The sequence below is a fragment of the Periplaneta americana genome, chromosome 5 (assembly GCF_040183065.1).
Source record: "Periplaneta americana isolate PAMFEO1 chromosome 5, P.americana_PAMFEO1_priV1, whole genome shotgun sequence".
Classification (NCBI taxonomy): Eukaryota; Metazoa; Arthropoda; class Insecta; order Blattodea; family Blattidae; genus Periplaneta; species Periplaneta americana.
Window position 1 is genome coordinate 121,966,898 of NC_091121.1, and position 22,400 is coordinate 121,989,297.

Genomic DNA, 22,400 nt, shown 5'->3' on the forward strand with positions numbered 1-22,400 from the left:
TTCTTTTACATGCCAGTAAATCTACTGACATGAGCCTGTCGCATTTAAGCACACTTAAATGCCATCAACCTGGCCTGGGATCGAATCTGCAACCTTGGGAATAGAAGGCCAGCACTATACCAACTCGCCAACCAGGTCGACACAACCACAGAAGGGACAGACCTAATACAAGTACTCTGCATTACGTCTGCCACATAAGAAGAAAAAGTTGCTACCTTATTTTTAAGGAAAGAGGCCAGATATGATTATTTATCAGACAGGTATCAGCTATGGGTCATTCCATGCCAATTCATCCAGACCAAGTCACCCACTGTTTCCAATTTTGCTGAGACTTTGCACATGTGTTACATACTTCAGTGAATGGCTTCCTTTAAAATACTGTATTGAAATCCGTGAAGTCATTGAACCAGAAAATAGTAATATTCTTATGAATGCAGTCACATGTCAGTAGTTAAATTTATATGGGAGATTATAAAAATTGCACATTTAAATTACTATGATGCTTTTAACTTTTTTTAGAATTTTATTTTTGCGTTTATTGGAAATTAATTTTTTTTTCCCAAAGTGCCATACGTTAAAAAAGTGCTGAAAATTATGTATAGTAATAAGAACATAGTGTTATATCAGCAGACAAAAATTTATAATGGAGGAATGATAACAACTTACTTTTTGGCAGAGAAATAAAGAAGTGTAAGGCACAACATTTCTCAAAATGTAACTTTTTTATATTTTGGCTTCAATTCTCTTGTAAGAATCTTCATTTAAAGTGTATAGGTCCTCCCCATGGGTGTACTGACGTCAATTTGGCACACAATGTTTGAAAATGAGCCATTCCATTTGTAATGGATGTTACAATTTTACTCATATAAAGTTTAATATTTATTAACGTTTAATACATAATATCAATTCTTGCCAACCTAATTCACTTGAGTATTAATTTGTCTGACTACTGAAAACAGGAACCTAAAAGTACAAACCATATAGGAGTCCCATAAAAAAATAGCTGTAACGTATGTTACAATAAATGGAAGTGTTACCTCACTTAGTATCCATTTTCTTAAAAACTCTGTTCACTTTGGACAATGGCGATTCTCATTTTTTATGAGTTGATGCAGAAAGTTTGACAGAAGTCTGGTAAATATTGAACTCGCAGAAATATTAAATATGAAGAAAAATTATTTAATATTCTTTATAACGGATGTTACCTATGAAGTGTAATGGATGTTACAAGTAAGTACCAAACAGCAAGTTTATATAAAATATGCATGGAACCCTACAAATGGAGGCATACAAAATAAAACAACTTGAAATAATGAGTTCCTGGGATCACTTTTTGACATTACAAGTTATTTATCTCACAATTTTAAACATTTTTTTCATACACATCGAAAGGATTAGTGAACTCATAAAAGACCTTGGTTCCCTTTGTTACTAATTTAGGTAGTGATATGATTTTTACGATCTGTTCATACCTGATGTAATGTACTTTTCATCATGTTCATCTATTTTAAATAATCTAACTGTCTTCCCATGTAGCTTCAGAAACACAACATGAACTTCGTCATCATTGCCAACATGAGTTTGGCATATTTGTAGTGATCAAATTCATTAGGCCTACTTATTCCAAAAGTCACCAAAATATAATATTTTCCTGGGTTAATATTACATGGTAACAGTTCAGTGGCAGTCAAGGAAGAGTCTGTAGATAATCTGGGAATGGTATTTGGAGGAAAGCTAGCTTCTTCTTTTTCTTCTTCTTCTTCTTCTTTTTCTTCTTCTTCTTCTTCTTCTTCTTCTTCTTCTTCTTCTTCTTCTTCTTCTTCAGAGTCAGTATACACTTCATTATAAAATAAGCGCCTCCGGGAATTACTGGTAGTTGATTAGTAACTTGGACTTTTCCAAACGAGAACAAGCAGTGAGGCCATAGAAAACAAAATTGTTATCTGCCTTCTGAAAATGGTGAAATTTTCTTATTCCATGGATTTCTTGTACATCATTCCATCTTTCATTCAGGAAGGAAGTCGTGCTATCAACACTTTTTGCAACATAAAGTATGTTGATTGTAGGACTTAATTCTTTTGCACAATTATAAAACTCTTCACCAGTACTCAATGTAACAGATCTTAATTTGACAGCTGTCCAGACTGTTCTTTTCACTTGTGCACCAATAGCATCAACTGCCCCCTTGCCATGACCTGGTGCAAAAGTATTCCATTCAACATACACGACATTTAATTTATCAGCTAAGTAACATAAATTGTGCACAGTAAATTAGCTTCTAAACTGGGATGCACAGTTGTCAGAAAATATGTACAGGTGTGTCATTAACAGAGACCGGAACTTTGGCAGAATGCCTTTTTAAATGTGTTAAATCTATCTTCATTTTGAAAGTAAATCTGTACGAATTATACCTTTGTGATTGAAACGTCACAGTTTCATGTTGCCCTTTTCTGCCTTTTGTTAATATAAATGTCTAATTTACAAAATAAATGCTTTTTTGCCTTTATTTGCTTATTTATCTATTATTTATTAATCTATTATTAAAAATTGCCTACAGGTATATTTTAATTTATTTCTATAACCGCTAAATTGAAAGTGACTTCACCGAATGTATATTATTGTCTTTCAGTCAGTTCATATTCTCTTTGCAACAATGAATGCTGCCATGCAAAAACGTGTAACAGTAAGTGTTTTAATTATCGCCTGGGGTTTATTTGACAAGGCAACAATGAGTGTGGGTCTAACGTTACTTTTAACGGTTATTTTTCTTTCAGTTTTCATTGCGACATTGTTGTACCTAGCAGCAAGATGCCGAAATTCAGTGTTCCTTTACGCAGTAAATTGCAAAGTTACGTTAATATTTTTGGATCCAACGTATTTTGTACTGACAGTAAAGTACTTACATGCAAAGTATGTGAGCAGTCAGTGAACTACAAAAAGAAACATTTCATATCGCAACATATCAGTACAACCAAACACAAAAATGCATTTTCCAAGGCTACTGGGAAGAAAATTTCTTTGCTTCCAACAGTAATTGCAGCATCAAGTCAAAATCTCAATTTGCATTCGACTTACGTAAAGCTTTTCTTGCTGCCGAAATCCCTTTGTGGAAATTACAGAATCCTACATTAAGACACTTTTTGGAGAAGTGTACGAATGAATCTGTGCCTAGCAAGTCAAGTTTGCGAAAATGTTACTTAAGCGAATGTTACGATGACACAATGAAAATCATTAAAGATAAAATTAAAAATAAGAAGATCTGGATTTCTATCAATGAGTCACCTGATCCTACGGGTCGTTTGATTGCCAATGTCATTGTTGGGCCATTAGATCCTTCAGAAGATGAATCAATGAAACCATTCTTGCTTACAACAGTGTCTCTGGAGAAAGTTAACAATTCAACTATCGCGCAGTTATTCACCAATTCATTACAGTTACTGTGGCCTGAAGAAATTCAATACGACAACATGTTACTTTTCATCAGTGACACTGCAACATACATGAAAAAGTCTGGAATAATTTTAAAAGTGCTATTTCCAAACATGCTTCATGTGACCTGTGTAGCACATGGCTTTCACAGAGTGTCAGAAGAGATATGATGCTTGTTTCCGGATGTCGATAATTTGATTTCCAGTATTAAGATCTTTCTGAAAGCCCCATCAAGAATTCTGACATTTAAATCCATTGCAGCAAATATATCTCTGCCCCCCCAAACCTATCATAATGAGATGGGGGACATGGGTCTCAGCGGCACTTTACTACGCTTCAAATTTCCTGACTATAACTGAGGTGGTGAACGCTCTAGAGGATGAAGCATCTTCAACTGTAGCAGCCAAGAAGCTTCTCAATTCTTCGGAAGTGAAAAATGATTTAACTTTCATTGCGGCCGAGTTTGGTTTCCTGCCTTTGACGAAGTCAGTGAAAATTGTGGATGATGCAGTACAAAGAATGGACAGTGTACCAGGGAAATGGGGTTCATTAGTTAGGGAAAAGTGTAAAAATGTGTTTTCGAAAAATTGCGATCTTGATAAACTTAGAAACATTAAAAAAATTATATAATAAATAATCCGTGGTGCTACAGCCCGTGAAGGGCCTAGACCGACCAGCTGGCTGCTGGCCTCACGCCCACATGCCGAAGCAGAGGTGGACGATAATCCAACCAGATTGGAGGTATCGTATGGTTAGCACGATGATCCCCCCAGCCGTTATAGCTGGCATTCGCAACCGGATTTCGCTACCTATCGTAGCTCCCCAAGTGCATCACGATGCTGGGTGGGCACCGGTCCCATACACTGGCCGAAATTTCATGAGAAAATTTCTTCCCCCATGAGGACTCGAACCAGCGTGCATTCCGTAATGCGAGTCCTAGGTAGATGCCTTAGACCACGACGACACGGCACGGGACTTTAAAAAATTATACAAGGTGATAATTCTATTGCAGTTGAAATGGGTCCTACTATGATGCTATGTTTTAGATTTGCTCCAATAACCTCTGTCGAAGTTGAGAGGTTATTTTCTCATATGAAATATGTTATCTGACAGGAGACTCAACATGACCCTAGAGAACTTAAAAAAGCATTTGGTTGTTATGTGCAACAAATAAGGCATTGCAATACATAGGCCTTTTAAAAAATTTTCATTCTTGTGTCAAGTACAACACTCGCTTTTTGTTTAAAGCTTTGTTCTTTAAAATATGACGATCGAGTTATTGAATAGTGTAATCTAGTAAATAAATGGGTCTAGTGCAAGGTTTTTGTAATTGCCTCTTATTGCATATTTTAGCTATTTATAATGCCTTTTTGCCTGCCTATTTTAGCTCTATTTATGATGCTTTTTTGCCTGCCTAAACTTCTGATCTCTGGTCATTAATGAACAATCAGTTTCCTTCTGAAAGTTTGAAACAATAGATTTTAAAAACAGCCAAGCCAATTCTTTGGAATGTATTAAATCATCACTTACTAGCACATAGGATGAAATTCCTTTCTCAAGCCAAAAACAAGCTATAAATAATGTTAAGTGTTCGTGTAGGCTTCCGCGGCTGGTGTACATGGTGTGTGGATAAGCTTCAGGGCTTCTACCACGTTGTCTTGGTGTTATTGGCTGACGTTTCGACCGCTGTGTTGTGGCCATCTTCAGAGCAGTTGTTGGATAAGGAAATAGTCTCCAGTACTTATATATATAGTAGTCTCGATGGGGGGAAGTACTTGCTGTGATAGGTCGTAGGTTCTCATTCTGGCATCTGATTGGTCCTACGTGGTCCAATCCGGTTGAGATCTGTATGAAGGGGAGTATTTGACAGTATTTATGAGGGCCAGTATTTAATATGAATACTCCCCTTCACACAGACTCCAACCGGATTGGTATCGACGTCACTCTTTCGGACATTATGAGGGCCAGTATTTAATATGAATACTCCCCTTCACACAGACTCCAACCCGATTGGACCACGTAGGACCAAGCAGATGCCAGAAGAAGAACCTACAACCTATACTTAGGAACGAGAAACCAGGTCTCCACATGTACGCGGCGCCCCCCCTTCATCCGGACAATGGGCACAGTATCAAGGTCACTCTTTCGGACCTTATGAGGGCCAGTATTTAATATGAATACTCCCCTTCATACAGACCTCAACCGGATTGAACCACGTAGGACCAATCAGATGCCAGAAGGAGAACCTACGACCTATCACAGCAAGTACTCCCCCCCATCGAGACTACTATATATATAAGTACTGGCAGACTATTTCCTTATCCAACAACTGCTCTGAAGATGGCCACAACACAGCGGTCGAAACGTCAGCCAATAACACCAAGACAACACGGTAGAAGCCCTGAAGCCTATCCACACACCATATAAATAATGTTACTTGTGCATGTTGCCAATGTGCTCTTTGCACTTCATCCTGAAGAATAAGGCTGTAATATTCGGCATAATCCACTTGAAGAACTACTTCTGGCTTTAAACCAGTTTTCTTCTCATCAAAATACTTGGCTTGCCATTTCTGAACAAAAACATGGCACTTGAAGGCTGGCAAACTGTTGTTAACTTCTATCAAAATTGATTTTCAAGTGGATGTTTTTGAGGCCAATGTTAATTGCCCACTTTTACTCTTCTCTCATTTCTTCCACTTCACTTCTTGCAAAAGGTCAGTATCAGGTTTAAGAAACACTGAAACATCATAATGGCATTTATTGCAATCATTTGTCATACTCTGTACACTATCCAAACTGCAACACACTGTATTCAATAGAGTGTTGTGTGTCATTGGAGTTTCAGAATTTATGAAGTTAGAGACATTATCAATTAGAAATGAAAAATTTGCATGAAGAAGACAAACACAGACATTATGAGGTGTAGTAGCCCCTGGAAACACATTCTCTGGTCTCAAGTCATAAAATTTAGATTTTGAAATTTTAACATGACATTTTTCTGGAAAACTTGGTGAGCTTCAGAAATGTTCATGATAAGGTAACGCTTTTGTTTATGAGATCGCATTTCTGTTTCCTTATCTTTTACAAATTTGAACTGACGTATCCCTAGAGTCTGCCAGCTGATTTCGTCACTATTATAAAAATCTTTCATAGCCCTAACATCTATAGAGTGTCTTCTCGTAGCATCTGGTTTATTGTAGCATCACTTTCTTCATAATTAACTTTACCAATAAAACCCACATAACTCAAAGATTCATACACACAAGCAACATAAGAATTTGCCTTGAAATTTGGATTCACATCAGGTTTAAATATGTCAAATATCACACTGTAGTCCGTATCAGAACTTAATCACTTTGCTCCAATTTCATATGTAGACAAAGGCACAAAATTGATGAATGTATTATGTCCCAGGAGTGATTCTTGCATTTTCAAATCGTTCAGTGAGATCATTTCGGACTTGACCTATTCCCTCTTTTGTTACAAAAACACAGTGACCTCCTTGAGATTCTCCTTACAAAATTTTAACACTTGTGATGCAGTAGTTATTAGTTCATTAAATGGTCTTTGTAAACTGGCTTAGGTAACCATCCTTTTCAAAGTACCCCTAATTCTATCACAAGGAGATTTTCTATGGCTAGTAGCAAAAAATGACCATCTATATTTCATGATTACATATATTAATGAAATTCTTGTGGTTCTTGTACTGAGCAGCACAAACATTTGAAAAGTATTCTACAGTTTTAACATGTGCTCTGTTTTCAAGAAATTGATTAAGATCTTTTGAATTTGATAAACGAAAGATACATCACGATACATGTCATCAGAAATTAGGCACAAGCACTTCGAATAAAGTCTTTCATCTTTCTTGTCATATAACACTGCAGCATGAAGTGTACAGCTACCTATGTTCCAATGAAATGCTTGGGCCTCATCTTAAATTACAAAACTATAGTTTTTAATGAAATCCAATAAAATGATAACCGATTCATTATCCAGGTTCTCTTTTAACATTTTCAAGTAAGAAGACTGTGCTTTTGCTATAAATGAATGTGGAATGAGTTTCTCAATTTTCTGTATTAGTAAATCACAAAATTCAAAGAATATGCTTACTTCAACAATCAAATTCACTCTATCTGTCTGTACCCATTGTCTGTAATGGATTGGTTCATCAGGATCAAAGTCATCAGGAAATTGTTGTTGGATTATGCTTTTTTTTAGGACAAGGCTGCTAATTAGATGCGTGTGAGATAGTCAGGAAAACCAATTCTATATAATTTTAGCATTAGACCATCATGCCAAACAGTATCAAATGCTTGGGCAATATCCAGAAACACAGTGGCAGTATACTGTTTTTCTTCAAATCCTTTTATAATGGATTCAGTGACTCTTTGCAGTTGGTATGTTGTAGAATGTTTTGGACGAAAGCCAAACTGAAAATCTGGTATTATCTTGTTTTGGAACGTAAATTTACAAATGCGATGATGAATAACCTTCTCAAACAATTAAGTTCTTTTTCTAATTCAGAGGTAGTCTGTTCATTTTTTATTCTCGTTTGGGGTGAATACATGTTGATAATGAGATGCAAGCAAGTTACATTTCGACTCTGTGTCTGTGGCTATTTGAGAGTCTAACTGAAGTGTCGGGATGACTGTTGGCTCGCGTAGAATACGCTTTGTAGCGTACCAAAGAGTATTATCAGCTTCAGATAGAGATGATAAGTAAGACTGATATGACTGCAGGCGATGTTGTTCAAGATTTGTCTTGACTAATCGTATGAGATAATTCAGATTCTTCCGCTGCCATGGTTGCCTCTCTCGTTGCCATTGTCTACGAATACGATGTTTTTCCTTAATTAATTGGAGTATGGAAGATGGTAAGTAGTAGCGCGTTAATGGCCGCTTGGAGCACATTGTAGAATAATTTACACATGAGCATATTGTGTCCGTAAAATGTTGAACATCATTGTCAATATCTGTTGCTGTTAGTGGATGATATTCTGTGACTAACAATGAGTCTAGAGTCAACTGAAATTTATCCCAATCAACAAAACCATTAATAAGGCGTTGCACTTTAGGTGTTACATTAGGAGACAAGTGGAAAGTAATCAGCACTGGACAATGATCAGAATCAAGTGCTGTTAATGATGCAATATAAGTTGGTAAATGCATATTCTTTTGAATTCCAATGTCAAGAATATCGGGAAGATTGGCGGGATTATATGGATAGTGTGTTGGTTCAGTTGGTGCGAGAATATGGAGACCAAGGTTGTTAATGCAGTTGTAAAGACGATGTCCATTTGGGTTCGTTACTCTGCATCCCCATGATGTGTGTTTACAGTTTAGATCGCCCACAAGAAGTGTCCTTCAAGACAGTGACCGTGATGAAGAATATCTTCAGTAGAAATATCTTTGTCTATGTTGTGTAGTATTCCTTTGGTGTAGATTTGATAGGTCGGAATGAAAGTCGAACAATTGTATTGACTATCGAAATCTGAGACTAGGAACTTGTTGGCGTCAATGTAATTTGTGAAATGAATTTCATATTTATTTTTGCCTACTGGTTTAACGATGTGTATGTTCTTTATATGTGTTTCGTATAGTAATTTCCCTAGTTTTAGGGGGTGAATATTTGCTAAATTCCCTTCATTTGATTTCAGTATGACGAAGAATGGACCCAAGTCTTGGTAATTATACAAATCTTTCGGTTTAGCTTCCGTCTTATTAGTTTTATCATGAGTTGCGTTTGGTAGAGTAATAGGTTGAGTACCCATGTTGTTTTCGTTTGAGCTTATAAGTGTATATTGTGTGTGGGTTGTTTGCGAAGCTATGGCTACATCCTGTACTGATTCGTTATTCTTCATGTGATATAATAGTTGGATAATGGTATTTATTCCCTACGGAATAAATTCCGTGGGAGAATTTGCTAAACACCTCCTAGGCTATACGATGAGAGTACAAACTGACTAAATAGAAAATACGTAAATGGTCTTCGGCACTTCACTATCACTTGTTGAAATAAGGTTCCACACCAACGAGTTAGAAAGAGAAGACTATAGAGTGGCCATGTTGTCCTGTACAGCGCTCTTTGCGGTGCCACCGCGAAACACGGCAGATCTGAGCTAAGCGTCCACCTTTGTAAAAATTCGTCTGCTTACAATGTTGTGTAACGGAGGTAAGAAGTACAAAAAAACGAAGAAAAAACATGCCTGTTGTGTGTGCTGCATATAACTGCAATGTCAAAAGGAAAGAGACAACTGATATATCATATTTCATGTAAATTTTATGAAGTTAAGTCCATAGTTTTGTTAATTAGCAGCATTTTTTTTTCATGCATAAATGTGTAACAATGCCCGGCATAAACAAAATAAATGGTTCACTGGTAATGTACTTAAACTAAATACGGATAAAACCAATACAATTCCGCTTCAGACCCAGTGAAAAACAAATAGCAATACAATATTAAAACTGTATTTCGACACCGACATCCTTTATTTCTGCTCCTTCTGTCCTTAATGCTTATACAAGAAGACGATGAGCTGTAGCTTATAAGAAGTAGGCCTATTTCGAAGACAAACAATTAATCAAATAAATGCTTCACTAGTAATAAAGTTAAACTAAATACGGATAAAACCGCTATAATTCCGTTTCAAACCTAGTAATAGCAATCAAATATTAAAATTGTATTTCGACACTCGCATCCAAAATAACGCAAAACTCTGGGGTAGGTCGTACTGTTGTTAGTATTTTGGCTGGAAGGACATGAAAGAACATAATTGAGCACCCACGTGCAATAATGGGGTAAGTATGAATATATTTCGTAACTACTTACCCCATTATTGTACGTGGGTGCTCAATTATACACTAATAATTATCTGTGGTGCCACAGCCCTTGAAAGGCTCAGACAGACCAGCCGGCTGTTGGCCTCACGTTCACATTTCGATAATAATTATACTTTACTGTAACAAAAAAACTGAAAGCGTGTTTTGTCATGTTTCACCTACGTTACAAGCTTGGAGGTAAAGGTTGTTTACTACAGATAGGGCCTACTTTCATTCTATATCTTATGGTATGGTAAATAGTTTTGCAACGTGTAGAGACTGGGAAAACAATTTAATAAAATCATCCGAATCATACTCGTTCATTTTATAGGCAATCTTGCAGGTCGCATTTAAAAGAACCTAGGAATATTAACATTTTCCTCAGTATATTTGCTAGGACTTCTTGTCATACTACATGACAATTTTGCTTCCGTTATTCTTTTAAGCATTCCTTCTAGGAATAGCTCAAGTGTTTTAAATTTAGCATACATAAGTTTAGATTAAGTTCCTAGCACGTATTTGACGAAATACTAGGTTTTTCCACATCAGTTTAACTGATTTATGCAAACGAAATTAAGACAGCTGACGATTCTAATGTCAGTTATCACCACGCCCACTTTGTTTTGGGCGCATAAGTTCATTACCGACGGTCGTTCAATTTTCTTCAAACATGGCGGCGCAATGACCACTCTATAGCTTTCTCTTTCTAACTCGTTCCACACTAACAAAGTTCACTTCACTAGTAAGGTTCGTGTACTTCTTCGTCCGTGTCACTATTTCAACTGTAATAGTAATAATAATCCGAGTGTTATAAAAACTGACACATCCTGTAAATAATGGATATTAATAATATTTGTTTAAAACTGTCATATTGGCAAAACTTATAACCAAAGAACTTTCGAAACCAAAGAGTTTTGTACAAGAGGAGTAGAAAGTAGAATAGAAGAGAGGGGCTCAAGAGGCGGATTAAGTGTAATCTGTCAAGAAGCTTCTTTTTACCAGCAGTGGAGCGCCACATGCACAAAAATGGCGGTATTTTCAAACGACTTCCTGCACTGGAAATAGCGGGAATTTCAAAATACTTCTTTGCACATCCCCGTTACATTCATATTAACATGAATGTTTGAAATGTAACCATCCCTATTACAATTCCTTTCTTTTTTTGTTTTTTTTTTTGTTTTGTTGTTTTTTTTTGTTTTAAGATCTTTAGCCAGAAACCTTTTTTTGTAAATTACAATACCATAAGTGTTTTCAGAACGAGATATCTCATGAAGTAGAGTAGTAGAGGTAGGAAATGGACTGTGAAATTGGAAATGATTTAGACATGACCAAGCAAATCTGTTATGTTGGAATGTATCAGATTTATTTATTAACAATATTTCATTTTGTACATAAACACAAAGATCTTTATTGAAATTAACTGTTTGATGTTTTGCTGTAATAGAGTAAAGATCGTGAGCTCACGATAGGTACTATATATATATATATATATATATATATATATATATAATATATATAAAATTAACAACATAGTAGTAAATGTTACACAAAGAAAAAAATCATACCTAAATATTCTTAACACTCTACATATTTATTAGAAGTCAGCTCTTTGAAGTCAGCTAACCGCTTAATTTTCTGATATTTTCAGATATACTACCATTAGTTATTATTGTGTTGTAAGGAAAATAATTTCAAATCACCCTTAGTAGAAATTGGAGTCTCCAAATAATTAGCTATAATGTGTAAAGTCTTCTGGTTATATTGAAGGCAATCATGCACAAATATTTTTTTTTAAGATTAACACTTAATGACATTATGTCAGTTTGTTCATGAACTTCTACATTACATTTTGGACTATATGTGGGGAATATTGGAAAATATTGTATTCACTAGTGTAACTTTGTGTTCAAATATTACGAACATTAGTGTTGTAGTTAGTTAATTTAAGTTCCATTTCTCTGAGAAACAGAAATATAACAAACTGAAGAAATAAAATCATACACAGTACATGATAAAACATAAAATTAAAACAATAAAAATTAATATTTAATGACATTATGCCAGTTTGTCTGTAAACTTCAACATGAAATTTTAAGCTGCCTGTGGGGAATATTAGAGAGTAGAGTAAGAGAGTTAATGGGTTTATTGCCAAAAACTCAGCATTTGTTGATTTCAGTTAAGTTGTACAGGTTTAAGAATTCCAACGTATATGTAGCACCTACTACTGTATTTATTTCCTCAATGGCATAATTTGTCATTTAATATGAAAATATTCTAAATGCTAGTGCAGAATACAATAACTTTATGTTCCAACATTGCGATTATGGTAAATAGAGTCTACAGTACATTTCACAGGCTTTGTTGAAATATGCCAACAACATCGGTCCTGTGTTTGATATTATGATGTTATTTCAAGAAAAAAAATTATTATTGCCTTGAGTTACTTCGTATTGTAGTTAATTTAGGTTCCTTTTGTTAGAGAAAAATACCAAATCATAACAAGAAACATAATGTAACAAAAATACAAGAACAATACAAAATAGCAATAAATAGCAACTAAAATTAAACATGCAAAATCTTAAATAAAAAATACATAAAGAAAACATACTCATTTGGCCACAATACCACAGTATCAGTAAATGTGCACATCACTTTTCTGCATCCAGTTTCACAAGCACATTAGGTGCAAAACTTCTCACATCTGCACTTCTCGTTGACATGAAGAAGAGGAGTGCCAGCGAAGATAAAGTTGTATTTGAAAAGTAATGTTAATATTATTTTACATATACAATCCAGCAGACAATCCTCTGGTTCATGATTTGTACAGGAATGTCCCTGGTTAACAGAATTCAAATGTAAAGCCCTTAATATCTACTTACACAGTACAAGTGAAACAGAATTGTTAGAAAATTATTGAGTATTCCTTGTAAAGCCACTCTTCTACGAAAGTTTGCCTTATATACAAATGATGTTGGGTTTTGTGAGAAAATACTGGATAAGCTAAAATATGCTTGTGACAAAATGAGTGACATAGATGAGCTGTGCTGTCTCATATGCGATGAAATACCACTAAAATCAGCTTGGCTTGTAACAATAATGATGATTTTGTTGATGGGTTTCAAAGATTTGAAAAACACTTGTCAGGTAAACCTGCAAATCAGATGCTTGTATCTATGGTGAGTGGTCTATGTCTTTATTACAAGCAGGTAATGAATTACTTCTTAGCAAATTCTGCTACTCCTGGTATATGTTCAATAGTGCAACACGGACATTAAGCCATTTAGTTGCTGCAGACATTTATTGCTTGTCAACACTGCTTTTAAAGATATTTCATCCCACATAAGGCAACCTACATTGTCAGTGTGAGTCATCTTACTACAGGCATTCCTTAGTATGTTGAATAATTTGTCACTAAAACCAACATCAGTGGTATACTTTCGCAAAACTCTAAGCAATGTAGCCTTAGAAGGGAAATTTAATAACTTCCTAATCATTCTATAGGCACTTGGGCTCTGTAAATAAATATTAAGAGCCTTTGCTTTCAATTCCGGTGACCACCGAACTCTCTGTACATACCTTGCATTTGAATCGGTCCATACAGAAAGGGCTTCAGTCACAAATTAAAAAAACCGAGATATAGATGGAAATCATATATTTATGGGTGGCTCCATCGGCCTGTGCAGAAAGATATTCAGTCCAATGTTTGGAAAGATAGAAACTGAAGCGTCAGGGCTCAGAGTTCTATGCAGAAAGGAATAGAGTAGGCATTCACAGAATGTTTTCTTTAGTTTTCTCAAAACTAGGTCTAATGGACTGAAGCCCTTTCTGTATGGAGCGATTCATTTGAGGAGAGACAATTTTTTACCAATTCATATAATGGCCCGGGAACCTTCTTCCTTAAAGTTGCAAGGGCAATGTCAATCTTCAGATCTCTGTGTGGTCTTGAGGACTCTTCCCCTCAGATGATGCAGTTGTACTCAAAGACTGCAAATTTTCCTCCTCTTCAGTGTTACTATCGGTGTGGCCGTGGTTTGCATTCTTGGGGGCTCCCCAGCCTCTTCTCACTGCCTCTCCTCTCTTGGGGGGTCACCAGCCTCTCTGGCGGGGGTCCTCTGTTTCTTCCCGTATAAAATAAAACAACCAAAAGGTTACAATTATGAACTGACAGCAAGAGTAAGTAGTCCTGTACCACCAAGGATAGAGGTTACAATTGAAGCGTTGGGCCGAATAATGGTTTATGTTACAATTTTTGCCATTATACTTTATCTTAGAATGTTATCAAGTTATTTCGTTTCAGGAACAGATTTGCGGAAATTCTTTCAAGATGTGCTCACAGCTTGCTCTTGATGTCAGAAAAGAACTGTTTAAAATGTGTTACTCTCTTATAGTCAACATTTAAAAACTGTGTTTGTCATTGTCTTCATTATTATTCTGTTCATAAAGTTACAAACTTCTCCGATGTGTAATATGACTTTCAGTAACATACAATCCATACTTTGCTTAGTGTACAAAACATATTGATGGAATAGCGGTGTATGTTGCCCGTCCAATAGTAAATTATTTATGAGTGGAATGACGATGTAACATTTTCGTTCCTCCTGCCCAGTTAGCAGATTGCAATACAGACCATTATTCGCCCCAACGCTTTAATTATGGAATCTACTTAGCCTGATACTTCACTATTTGTGTGAATGGCTTTTTCTTTATGTATTCATTCACAATTTGCAATTACGACAGAATTTATAGGTATAGATATGAAGCACTGAAATTGCATAATATAAAAGGCTTGCAGTTACTTAAGTAAGTTACCTTGACCATTGGAGATAGCTTCAACTTTGCAAGGTATGGCTCCCGAAAGCTGTTGTGCAGTTTGTTGGGCTCTTTAACCATCAGATCTTATATGCCCAATGCTTCTAGGCATGCCTTGCATCTGAAAAAAATTGAAATAAAGTGTAAAATAAATATAAATTATGAGCACAGGAAAACCATTTCATGGCACTTAATAAAATCACTTTGAGAACCAAGAAAAATTAAAATAAATTCCTCCAGTCAGCTTCACGTTAAAATACTAATTATCTCATCATTTCTATTGTAGGCCTAATTTTGGTCCAGGAAAAAATTCGTATTTAAAGACAACATTTGTAAAAATACAATGTAGGCGAAACAAAAAATAAAATAAAATATAGGTGGATAAAATATGTCATAAAATGGTTTAAGTATAAGCTACATCATCATAGCTCACTGCAGCTGTTCCCTTTCACTTTATAGGCTATTAGAGTGATTTTATAAAGTGCCACGAAGTCACGTTCCTGTGCTTACGGTAATTTCATACACATATGCAGTATAGCCTATATAACATTTAATTATATCATAAATAGACTTGTATTATTATTATTATTATTATTATTATTATTATTATTATTATTATTATTGCAATTTGTTATTATAAATATTACTATTATTTTTATAATAAATGTTATAAATATGTAAAGGTCTCAAGTAATAATACCATGCGGGGAATATTCAAGGAAAGGGTCTATTACTCTATTTTTTTCTATTGGAATATTGAAACTCCGGTACCAAGCTGCACACGACACGACGTGGTTTGCTGCAATTTTATTGGTTATATTCAGTGTTTGAAATAACTTTTGGTTGAACGAGGATTGAGCGTATTCTCTTCCTGCACTTTCAGCCATCTTACATGTCATACCAACATAACTTACGAGGCATTACGAACGTTCCGCGCTAGTTTGCGATGTTCCAGCTGGATGGTTGAGCGGGTATTTGAAATGTATATATTCATAGCTATCGATATAAGATTACGAATGTTTCGCGCTAGTTTCTAATGTTCGAGCGGGAATTCGTAGTGTGGAAATGGCTGATCGTATTAATATTAGGAAGCTGAGCATTATTAATACTGAAAATGAAGCGCAACAGTGGTGCCGGGAGAAAGGTCTGCTTCCCGCAAATATGGAGTGTCCACTTTGTGGGGAGTTGCTGTATCCTCAATTTGGCAGGAGAGACAAATACGGTTTCTTTCATTGTCAAAAAAAAAAATGCGCCGGGCATGAGGTTTATGGAACATTTAAGTTGTCTGCTGCAAATAACACATTTTTCAGTCGTGCGAGATTGTCAACTATGAGAGTTCTCCTTATAATTTACGGTTTTGCTGTGAAGTTTTCGTACTCCCAAACAATAAGGGAGTGCGATGAGACGAATATACCAGATGTAGCAGAGTCAACGATCGCGGATTGGTTTTCATACTTGAGGGAAGTGTGTAGAGGTAAGAAAATGAACTGTTATGGCAGATTGGGTTAGTTTAGGCTTTTATTATGTCTTTGGTAATTATCTGTGACATGTTAAGTTACTTTAGGATTTTACTGGCAGGTTAGGTTAGTTAAGGATTTTACTGACAGGTTAGATTAGGTTATATAAGATTTTAGTGACAGGTTAGGTTAGCTTAGGTTTTTATGATGCGTTACGTAATTATTTGTGACAGGTTAGGTTAGGTTAGTTTAGGATTTTAGGTTAGGTTAGGTTTTTATGATGCGTTAGATAGTTTTAGCTTTTTTATGCCTTGTGTAGGCAAATCTGTGGCAGGTTAGGTTGGGTTAGGTTAGGTTAGTTTAGGGTTTTGCTTAGGTTAGATTAGGTTAGGTTAGGTTAGTTTAGGTTTTTATTTTATTATTTATTTATTTATTTTTTTATTGGGTTATTTTACGACGCTTTATCAACATCTCAGGTTATTTAGCGTCTGAATGAGATGAAGGTGATAATGCCGGTGAAATGAGTCCGGGGTCCAGCACCGAAAGTTACCCAGCATTTACTCACATTGGGTTGAGGGAAAACCCCGGAAAAAACCTCAACCAGGTAACTTGCCCCGACCGGGAATCGAACCCGGGCCACCTGGTTTTGCGGCTAGACGTGCTAACCGTTACTCCACAGGTGTGGACATTAGGTTTTTATGATGCGTTAGATAGTTTTAGCTTTTTTATGCCTTGTGTAGGCAAATCTGTGGCAGGTTAGGTTGGGTTAGGTTAGTTTAGGGTTTTGGTTAGGTTAGGTTAGTTTAGGGTTTTGGTTAGGTTAGGTTAGGTTAGGTTAGGTTAGTTTAGTTTAAGTTTTTATGATGCGTTAGTTAGTTTTAGCCTTTTTATGCCTTGCGTAAGCAAATCTGTGACAGGTTAGATTGGGTTAGGTTAGGTTAGGTGAGTTTAGTTTAGGTTTTTATGATGCGTTAGATAGTTTTAGCTTTTTTATGCCTTGTGTAGGCAAATCTGTGGCAGGTTAGGTTGGGTTAGGTTAGTTTAGAGTTTTGCTTAGGTTAGATTAGGTTAGTTTAGGTTAGGTTAGGTTAGGGTTTTATGATGCGTTAGATAGTTTTAACTTTTTTATGCCTTGTTTAGGCAAATCTGTGGCAGATTAGGTTGGGTTAGGTTAGGTTAGTTTAGGTTTTTTGTTATGCGTTAGATAGTTTTAGCTTTTTTATGCCCTGGGTAGGCAAATCTGTGGCAGGTTAGGTTGGGTTAGGTTAGTTTAGGTTTTTATGGTGCGTTAGATAGTTTTAGCTTTTTTTATGCCTTGTGTAGGCAAATTGTGGCAGGTTAGGTTGGGTTAGGTTAGGGTTTTATGATGCGTTAGATAGTTTTAACTTTTTTATGCGTTGTGTAGGCAAATCTGTGGCAGGTTAGGTTGGGTTAGTTTAGGATTTTAGTGAGAAGTTCGGTTAGGTTAGTTTAGGCTTTTTTTTGCTTTGCATATACGAAACTGTGCAAGGTTAGGTTAGGATAGTTTAGGTTTTTATTATGCCTTGTATAGGCGTGTCTGCGACAAGTTAGGTTAGTTTAGGCTTTTGTTATGGTTTGGATATACGAAACTGTGACAGGTTAGGTTAGGTTTTTGTAGGCTTTTGTTTGCTATAAGTTTTATTTTTCTTTCAGATAGTCTGGATCGCCGTTACAAGAACGAACCTAGAATTGGAGGGCCGAATCATATAGTAGAAATTGATGAATGCAAGATTGGACGTAGAAAATTTGAGGCTGGTCGTGTTGTGGAGGGTTCTTGGGTTTTGGGCATGATAGATCGTGAGACGAAGGAAGTGCGATTGGAGATTTGTCCGAATAATAAGAGGGACAAAGATACTTTGCTTCGTCTTATTGGGAAACATGTCGCCGCTCAAAGCACGATTATGACGGACTGCTGGAAGGGATATGAAGGCCTGGATGTTAACAATTTCCGTCATTTGACTGTGAATCACAGCCTCAACTTTGTTGATCCGGAAAGTGGTGCATGCACGAATTAGATCGAAAACGCATGGCGTGGACTTAGGGGACGTCTGTCTCCGGGAGGCGTGCGCAAGGAAGACCTCAGTGATCACCTTTGTGAATATTTATGGAGGAAGGATTGTTCGAAGCTAGCGCGCGATCCTTTTGAGGCTCTGCTTGAAGATGTAAAATTGCTCTATCCCGGAGGTGTCCGTTTCGAAGAAGGAGAAAGCAATTGAGAGTGGCTGTCGTGAAGTAGTGATTTTTTTTTTACGTTGGCAGTTGAAGTGCGTCATTGTGTACCATAATGGCGGGCTTCGAAAGAAAGTTTTCAGTTGTGAAATTTATGTTTATTGTAGTATTATATGCTCTAGTTGAGTGGTTTTAGTGGGTATTGAATTAATAAGAGTTCTGCGTTCTTTACATTACATCGCATCGTGTGTTTCATATCACTAAAATCGTTTCACTGGCTAGAAAACTGAACGTTCGCACTCGTATTACGTTGGACGTGTCATTTCTCAGGTAATTTGCCACATATCTCTAGAATTAGTTTACTTGTAACAATTACCAATGGAATCCTTAAGTTTTAAAATGCATCTCCACAAAACATTCCATCAAATTCGCTTTGTAATTCGAACATTTTCTATTGCAAAATCGTCGGAATCCGCTCAATCCTCGTTTCACCATAAAAGCAAAAAATACATCTTCTATATATATATATATATATATATATATATATATATATATATATATATTCTATCAATAGAAATAATAATAAAAGTCTGTTAATATGTGACTAGATGTTACAAATTCTGTATATGTGTGTATGAATTAATATCTGATAACCTAACCTATATAATTTAAAATGATGCACGTGGCTAGCAAAATTTACAAGTATATCAAATTAGTTATAAGTGATAACATTGCTATATATTTAAATGAAAACTCACCTCTCACTATCCCAGGAATTTTGAAGAAACATTTCGAGTGGTGACTACTCTTCTTACTTCCGCAGTACGGATATTCGCATTTAATTCGTCCGGCCATCCTTCCCTCGCCTAGGCAAGAAAATTCAATATGTCTTCTTCAGTTCTTGAAATACGGGAAGAAATTGTTCCAGGACTAACAACTTAAACCAAGAGCATGCAAGTTCATTCTCCATTTCCAGGAGTCTAAAATCAGTGACGGAATGTTGGTAAGAGGCGATGTTAGCGCTCATCGTGGCAGTGCCATAGAATTAACAGCGATTAACAGGGAATAGATACGATTGACCCCCTCTCTTCTATTTCTACTCTCCTTCTATTTCTACTCCTCTTGGTTTTGTATTACCCTAGATCATAAAAATTCTTTGATCAAAATACAGCGCTGTCCCGACCGCTGCGGCAAACTAAGGAACATCTATGAGCATCCAACATCTATCATTTAAGTTATACCCCCCTGATCAGAACCGCCTCAATGTAATGCTTTACTGAAGGCAAGGCTGGATCTTGGTCCCAGCGTGACGTTATCTGTGCAAGTGAGAGGGGACGATACCTGCGCACCGCCTCATCAGTATACTTCCACCATGGCATGCGCATAAGATGGTACAGGAACCGTACATGGACTGATCCATGAACGGCAAGATTATTACCATGGATACCATGGAACAGTTTTTCCCTCGAAATTATTCAAATTAACTTTACAGGGAGTTATTCCTGAAAGCTTAATTTGCATAATACACGTCACTGTACGTAACAGAAAACCACAATTTAAAGTCACACAGAGTTAGTGTGCACTCAAATGTTGGTTGCTTGACGGTGGTCAGCGCACTTTGAGGTCTGTGGATATAGAGGGAAAAATTGGATCGGTGTCGGGTAAAGTTCCCGGGTAGCTCAGTGGGAGAGCGTTGGTACGTTTAACCAAAGGTCCTGGGTTCGATACCCGGCCCCGGAACAATTTTTCCCTCGAAATTATTCAACCTGAATGTACTGTGGAGGACTAGTAACTGTGTCCGTGTGAGAGGGGTCTGCCGCAACCGCGGGGAAGAGGGTAGGTACTAAAGGTTCGGGATGGGGGTGGCCTTTCTATGACATTGACAGACAACTACCAGTTCTGAATATATATTGCGAGAGTGCAGTCAACTTAAGTTTACAGTATTCTTTACATTGTTCAATTCAGAACTTCCTTATACAGTAATTACAGTAAATCTGTGTAATTCAGTGTAGTGCGTATATCTAGTATAGGATTAGTATAGTGTAGTGTAGTGATAAAATAGTATAGGATGTGTATAGTATAGGAATAATAGTGCGAGATTATAGAGCAGTGATATTAGCAAGAACGATAGTCTTAAACACTTTCGTTTAGTATGGCTACTAGAAAGGCAAAACAACTATTCATAGTGAAGCAAGAGAAATAATAGCTAACATCATAGAGAAGTGCGATGAGGAAAGAGTGCAAAAACATTTGAGGATTCCCTTAAATAAATCAACTGAAAGAGTGGCCGAATACACTGGAGTAGGGTATAGTACAATAAAGAAGATTAGGAAGGAACATAAGATAAGAAAAGAAAACAGTCCGGATAGACTTCTGAAATCGCCAGGAAAGAAGAGACGAATAATATCTCATAATATACTGCATGTAGACGACTTCGACAAGTGTGTTATAAGAAATACAATACAAGACTTTTATATTCAAGAAAAGAGAGTGCCGACAATACCTAAACTTTTGACGGTAATTAAAGAAAAAATCAATTTTCCTTGGGGCAGAAAATCACTAAACAGAGTCGTGAAAAGCATGGGGTTTAGATGGAGGAAATGCCAGTCAAAACGAAAAATCTTGGTAGAAAGACCGGATATTATAGATTGCAGGGCAAACTATCTGCGTAAAATGAAGAAGTATCGAGAATAAGGACGTGAAATTGTGTACGTAGACGAGACGTGGGTCGATAGCAATCTAACTTACCGAAGATGTTGGCAAAGTGATGACGTAATAGGAGTTCAGGACAATATGAATTCGGGGAACAGACTGATAATAGTACATGCCAGGGGCGCAAGTGGTTTTCTTGCCGGTGCAGAACTAATATACAAAGCTGGCTCTACAACAGGAGACTACCATGGGCAAATGAATAGCGGCAATTTTCAAAAGTGGGTAGTTAATCAACTTATGCCAAATCTTCAGCCAAATTCTGTTGTCGTTTTAGACAATGCACCATACCATTGTATTCAGGTTGATAAAGCGCCATCACCCTATGCCCTCAAAGGGGACATGATAGAGTGGCTGAGAAAGAAAGGAGTCGAGTGCAATGAGACAATGCGTAAGAACGACCTTCATAAACTGATTCTTCCACTGAAACCAAAGGAGAAGACGTATAGAATAGATAACATGTTGTCAGGTAGTGGACATGTTGTGATACGTCTTCCTCCATATATGTATGATCTAAATGCCATCGAACTCGCATGGTCGAAAATCAAGAGAATTGTAAGGGACATGAATGTTACAGGAGATTTGTCTTTAACAAAGCTGCGCGAAACTACGAACGCAATACAGGAGGTAACACGACAAGATTGGGCAGGTTTCTGCCACCACGTCGCCAATTTAGAAGCAGAATACTGGGAAAAGGACGGAGTAGTTCCAGATGTAATTGACCAAATATCAATCAACTTGAACACTGATAGTGATAGTGAAGCCGGGGGCAGCGATAGTGAAAATGGCAGTTCATCTTCTGAAGAATCCGAGTGAAACGCGACTCCGTCTGCAACCCACTGCAAGTCTAGGCGAAGACAAGGTAAGAGGAAATGTTTCTTGCACGTATAATAGTACGTTTACCAATAAGCTCAACTCCCCCCTCCCTCTTCGCTTCCCTCAGAAAACCTTTTCCTCACCAACAAGACCGCGGACACAGTTAC

General features: G+C 36.7%; 1 protein-coding gene and 1 long non-coding RNA gene across 10 annotated transcripts in view; one reads left to right on the forward strand and one right to left on the reverse strand.

The window, feature by feature from the left end:
- Nucleotides 1–22,400, forward strand: part of LOC138700126 (zinc finger protein 235-like) — a 345,990-nt gene that overhangs the window by 196,461 nt on the left and 127,129 nt on the right. The gene's annotated exons all lie outside the window — the stretch shown is intronic.
- On the reverse strand, nucleotides 12,050–22,391 carry LOC138700131 (uncharacterized). Of its 2 annotated transcripts, XR_011332242.1 has the most exons (4): nucleotides 22,377–22,391; nucleotides 19,467–19,574; nucleotides 15,062–15,182; nucleotides 12,050–14,370 (listed from the first exon to the last, which is right to left on the reverse strand). It is a non-coding gene; the product is annotated as an uncharacterized lncRNA (long non-coding RNA). The 2 variants fall into 2 exon arrangements; XR_011332241.1 differs by lacking the exon at nucleotides 22,377–22,391 and having other exon boundaries at nucleotides 19,467–19,880.